Below are 6,392 nucleotides of genomic sequence, written 5' to 3' on the forward strand. Positions count from 1 at the left end.
CAATGAACATAGGGGTACATATGTTATTTTGGTTTATTGATTTCAAGTTGTTTGGATAGATATCCAGTGGTGGGATAACTGGGTCATATGGTATTTCTATTTTTAGTTTCTTGAGGAATCTCCATACTGTTTTCCACGGTGTCTGCACCAGTTTGCGTTCCCACCAGCAGTGTATGAGGGTTCCATTTTCGCTACATCCTCTCTAACATTTCTTGTTTTTTGTCTTAGTGATTATAGCCATTCTAACAGGTATAAGGTGATATTTCATTGTAGTTTTGATTTGCATTTCCCTAATAATTAGTGATGGTAAATATCTTTTCATGTGTCTGTTGGACATCTGTATATCTTTCTTAGAAATATCCTCTGCCCATTTTTTGATAAGATTGTTTGTTTTCTTTTTGTTGAGTGGTATGAGTTCTTTATATACTTTGGAGATCAACCCCTTGTCTGATAAATGATTTACAAACATTTTCTTCCAGTAGGTGGGTTGTCTTTCCATTTTGTTCATGATTAGTGGTGTATAGATGTGTGGTTTTATTTCTGGGCTTTCAATTCTGATCCATTGATCCGTTTGTCTGTTTCTGTGCCAGTACCATGCTGTTTTGATTACTATAGCTTTGTAGCATGTTTTGAAGTCAGGGATTGTGATGCTTCCAGCTTTGTTCTTTTTCTCAGGACTGCTTTGGCTATTCAGGGTCTTTTGTTGTTCCATATACATTTTTGGATTCTTTGTTCTGTTTCTGTGAAGAATGTCATTGGGATTTTGATTGGAATTTCATTGACTCTGTAGAATGCTTTAGGTAGTATGGACATTTTACCTATGTTTATTCTCCTGACCCAGGAACATGGAATATCTTTCCATTTCTTTATGTCTTCTTCAGTTTCTTTCAATGCCTTACAGTTTTCAGAGTACAGGTCTTTCACTTCTTTGGTTAAGTTTATGCCTAGGTGTTTTGTTCTTTTTGTTGTGATTGTAAATGGGGTTGTATTCTTGATTTCTTTTCTGCTAGTTCATTGTTAGTGTATAGGAATGCAACTGATTTTTTAAAATTGATTTTGTACCATGCAACTTTGCTGTAGTTGTTGATTATTTCTAATATTAATATTATTATTATCTAAATATTAATAATATTTCTGGTGGTGAATTGGATAAATTTTTATTGGTAGCCCTGTAAGGGAATTATAAAGCATAAAGTATCCGAGTGTCTTCTTCAAATTAAATTGAATTGAATTCTATTAGGATTTATACAGTTTGAAGCAATCTTTTTTCAGAAGCCTTCAGCAATATACAAGCAGGTAAATGCTTTGTCCACAGCCTGTGAAAATGTTAAAGCAGAGCCACAAAGAGTCTTCTAGTCTAATCCTCTCAATTACAATAGAGGGAAACGGACCAAAGGTGTTTCACTGACTTGCCCAAGCAGTTGGTTCATGGCAAAGTGTAACTAAAACCCAAGTCCCTTGATGCCTAGGTTGGCTGGAGAGGTACACTTGCATACACAAACATACACAGATTCCATCTGTCCTAAACTGTCTTTCTCACCGGTATGCCACAGTTCTAAAATCCCAGCATTAAAGGATATGATTATACATATTTATCTTCCCTGCGTACAATTCTTCTGTGAAACTACCATCCATGGACTTATAGAATGTCTGATCATGGAATTTCACACAGCATTTCTTCTGATCAAAGAACTCACTTCACAGCAAAAGAAATACTGCAATTGGCCCATGCTCACGGAATTCACTGTTCTTACCATGTTCTACACCATCCTGAAGTAGCTGCCTTGATAGAATGGTGGAATGCTTTTTGAAGACTTGGTTATGGTATCAGTCAGGTGGTAATACCTTGCAGGGCTGGTGAAAGGTTCTCCGAAAGTCTGTATATGGTCTGAATCAGTGTCCAGTATATGGTGCTATTTCTGCAATATCCAGGATTTGTGGGTCCAGGAATCAAGGGGTGGAAATGAGAGTGGCACCGCTCATTATTACCCCTAGTAAACCACTAGAAAATTTTTGTTTCCTGTTCCTGTGACTTTATGCTCTGCTGCCTAAAAGTCTTAGTTCCAGAGGGAAGAATGCTTCCACCAGGAGAGACAACAATGATTCCATTGAACTGGAAGTTAAGACTACCACCCTGCTACTTTGGGCTCCTTATGCCTCTGAATCAATAGGCAAAGAGGGAAGTTACAGTATTGGCTGGGGTGATTGGTCCTGACTATCAAAGGGAAATTGGACTACTACTTCACAATGGAGGAAAGGAAAAGAATGTCTGGAATATAGGAGATCCCCTCAAGTGTCTCTTAGTATTGATATGTCCTGGTATCAAGGTCAATAAAAAAGCTACAACTCAATCTAGGCAGGACTAATAATAGCCTAGACTCTTCAGGAATGAAAGGTTGGGTCATCCCATCGAGTAAAGAACTACCACTAGCTGAGGTGCTTGCTGAAAGCAAAGGGAATATAGAATGAGCAGTGGATGAAGGTGGTTATAAATACCAGCCATGACTATGTGACTAGCTATAGAAATGAGGACTGTAATTGTCATGAATATTTTCTCCTTATTTTGCTATGAATACATTTGTGTATGTGTCATGTATGTGTATATAGATGTATGTACATATATATTTATTTTTTCTTTCCTCTCTTATTCTGTTATTCTCTTATCAAGTACCAAAAGATGTATTGATTTTATAACATAGTATTTTAACTATTATCAATGTTACATCATTCAAGTTACAGGATATCAAGAAGAGCAGACATTACTCAAGGACTTTACCTCCTCTTCCAGGGGGGTTAGTGTATTTTTGGTTATATGCAGGATAGTTGTATCATACTGTGTAGAATTATGACATTGTTATTGTCTTCACTTGGAGATTAAGTATGATTTAAGGATATGTGTGTGTGCACCAAGTTGACAAAGGATGGTCTTGTGATGGTTAATTTTATGTGTCAATTTGAGTGAGCCACAGGGTGTCCAGATAAAACATTGTTTCTGGGTGTGTCTATGACAGTGTTTTTGGATGAGATTAGCATTTTAATAAGTGGACTCAATAAAACAGATTGCCCTCCCCAATGTGGTTGGGCATCAGCTAATCCATTGAAGGTTTCAGTAGAACAAAAAGTGGAGGTAGGAAGAATTCGGCCTAATTTTCCTGCTTCACTGCTGGAACTAGGGCACCACATCTCATCTTCTCCTGCCCTTGGACTGGAATATCCATCATTCGTTGTCCTGGTTCTCAGACCTTTGCACTTAGACTGAATTATACCACCAACAGTCCTGGGTCTCCAGCTTGTTAATGGCAGATGGTGGGACTTCTCAGCCTCCATCACTCAGTGAGCCAATTCCACATAATAAATTTCCTTTCATACCCTCTTGGTTTTGTTTCCCTGGGGAACTCTGACTAATATAGATATTATTTTTAATTATGTAAATAAACTAAATCAGCTGCTACCCGAGATTTTAAAAGAAGGAGAAAAAACAATGGCCTGACTCCTTATACTTTCCATGAGTTGGTACTGCTGTTGGTGTTTTAGTTGCTAGGCAACTGATAATTGAATGCTTTCTGCAGTCCCATTGGTAGAAAACACATAGTCATTATCTGGAGAATGATCTCAGCAGACATCTGGAATTTGTTCTGTAATATTTTTATTTCTCTTCTTAACCTTTATAGGGGAGAAAGACACTTCCTCTACCGGCTCTAGGTCCTTCTGACTGGGCTGTGAATTAAATTCACAAGAAACAGAATAACAGGAGAAAATTAAACAAAGCTTTATCACATGGGATATGTGGGAGAGACTCAGGAAAGCTGAGCAACTCACCCAAATGGCAGAAATTCTCAAACACTATCTTCAGCTACAAAGGAGGACATTGTGGGTGGGGGGGGGGGTCATTTATGGGAGATTACTAGAACAGTACAGTAAACAAGAGTAAGGTTATTATGTAGATTTAAGTCCTGGCCTTCTGCATTGATAAGAGTTTTTAGAGATAAGGTCATCCCCCCTTCTTCCTGATACAGTGAGGGAGACACTTTTGCAGATGGAGATTTCCCTTACAAATGTAAATGTCTCTTACAAAGGGTAGCTTCTACTTTTCAGAGTCTCTCTCATGTCTGCAGTTTTTAAAAGTAGCCAGCCCAAAATAATCCTCATGCCAAAGAGACATATCTTGGGGTGGACAATTTCAATCCCCTCCCAGTCCTACCTTTGCAACTTTTAAGCTTCACAGTCCTTCGAAACTTTAAGAAGTTTCATAGTCCAGAAGCTGAGTGGTAGATTGTTTCATCTCACTGAACACACTTCTTAGTCCTGATAATAAATCAGTCCACTTAAATTTATTTTAGAAGGCGTTGATGGAGGGGGGTTCCCAAAGGCCTATATTGTGGAAGCAAGCAATCAGGTATTTAATAAGAAGTATTTCTAGGGAAACAAAAAGAAAACAACAAAGTTAATGGCTGGAGCAAATTATAAACCAGTTCCTGAGCCCAGAGGGCAGCCAGTCAAGATTTCTAGATGTCAAGGTCAAAGCATCTTTTGCAGCTTGAGATGTCTCTGATGATGCCATCAGGTGTTCAAGTCTCTTTCTGAGTGGCTTACACTCACATGAATCTCTCTTAAGCTTATATGAAGTTGTTCAGCTTCAGCTTGCAAGAGTTTAGGAAAAAGAGCAGGTTCAGTTCTCAATGATTCTGAATGAAAATGATGGAAAAAATTGAAAACGTTAGTCTGGAGATTTTTAGACAGATATTTCAGGAGACTAGAAGAGTTCAGGATCCAGTCCAGTTCATATGTAGAAAAAACCTTAAAGACAATTAACAGAAATAGAATCTAATATCCACAAATGTATATTATAGTTTTTTACTGAAACATAATTTTTCTTTCTAAAATCACCCTCATTTTTACCAATCGTAGCCAAAGTAAGAGTAAGTGGTTTGCAAAATAAGTTTAGTTTCAATAAACTTGGTCCAATTATTTACATAAGTACACAAGAATGGCCTTGATCATATAGGCTCTTTTAAATCTGCTTTGCTGAAACTTCTTATAAGGAATCTCAGATTGAAATTTAAAGGCCTCTCAAAGCCAAGAAAGCCAAGCTAAGAATTTGTCATCAGGGCCCCACTTGCAATACCTTAGATTTGGGTGAATTCCTCTCTTCTTTTGAAGTTCCCCAAAATATTTCAAGGTTCCAGTTTACCTGCCAGATAAGTGACCTTGCTTACTTAGCTGGGGTAAAGTTGCTAGGAAATAAGATACCAGACCAATATTTCCAAGTTGCTTTATTCCACAAAATCCAATTCTTGTTTCTCAAAAGCCATCTGGTCATATCTGAGTCTATGCCTGTTTCTCTCAAACATAACCAATGTTTCCAATTGGGTCCTGTTATAAGGAGATTCTCGTTGAACTTACGCAAACAACTATATTGCCATGAAAGTAACAATACTCACTAAGAGTTTCCAAATTATGGAGGGATCAGGTAGGGAGGGAAAGGTAAATGTTTCAATTTTGTTTACAAAAACATAATTTACCAAATTGCTACGTCATAGTTAGATTAAGAGAAAAGTTTTCCTTAAATCTGAAAAAGACCAAAACATTTTAAAAATCAGCAATATTTTAAACAAAAATTCATAAAATTATAATCATCCTCATCAGTTCATTCAGTCCTGTGTAATCGAATTTTTTAATCTTACTCTTCTGTTAGCAGTTTGATTGGGTCATCAGATCCTCCATTAGAATTCTGTAATTTTTTGACCAGTTCAGTTTTATAATCTGAAAGTTTATCAGAAACTTGCATTCCAGAGTAAATGTCAGAGTTCTTTCCATGAATCTCTCTGAAGATGAAACATATTTGCAAAAGTTTCAGAGTAAAACAATAACTGTCTGTAAATGATAAAAGACTTAAAAATGACAATTGACAAAGAAACTTGATTATTTCTATGACATACAACATTTTAAGATAATAATTAGAATTATGACTGACAACCAGGACAGAACAGAATTTTAGGAATGTTATATATTTTTTTAAAAACTTATCAATAACATTTACCCACATAATGTTGTAGGTCCCTATGAAACAAGGCTTAATTGTAACCATGATAACAATTAAAGATGTTTAGGCAAATTTAGAAGATTAAATATCTGTAATAAAAACCTTAGCACCTGTGATTAAAGACCTGATAGAAACAATACAGGAAATTTATTGTGATAAAACATAAACTTCCCATCCTTCTGCTAGATTACTCAAAGAGAAACTTTTATAATATCTTTATCAAGAGCAGACTAAAAGTTCAGGAAAATTATCCTTTTAAGAGAGGGAAAAAAGCAAATTCTAATTTTGCACCAGCTTACTTTTCATATTAAAATTTGTTTACTTAATTAAATTCATTTTAATTTTAGCT

This window comes from Equus caballus, chromosome 18 (genome assembly GCF_041296265.1).
Source record: "Equus caballus isolate H_3958 breed thoroughbred chromosome 18, TB-T2T, whole genome shotgun sequence".
NCBI classification, from domain to species: Eukaryota; Metazoa; Chordata; class Mammalia; order Perissodactyla; family Equidae; genus Equus; species Equus caballus.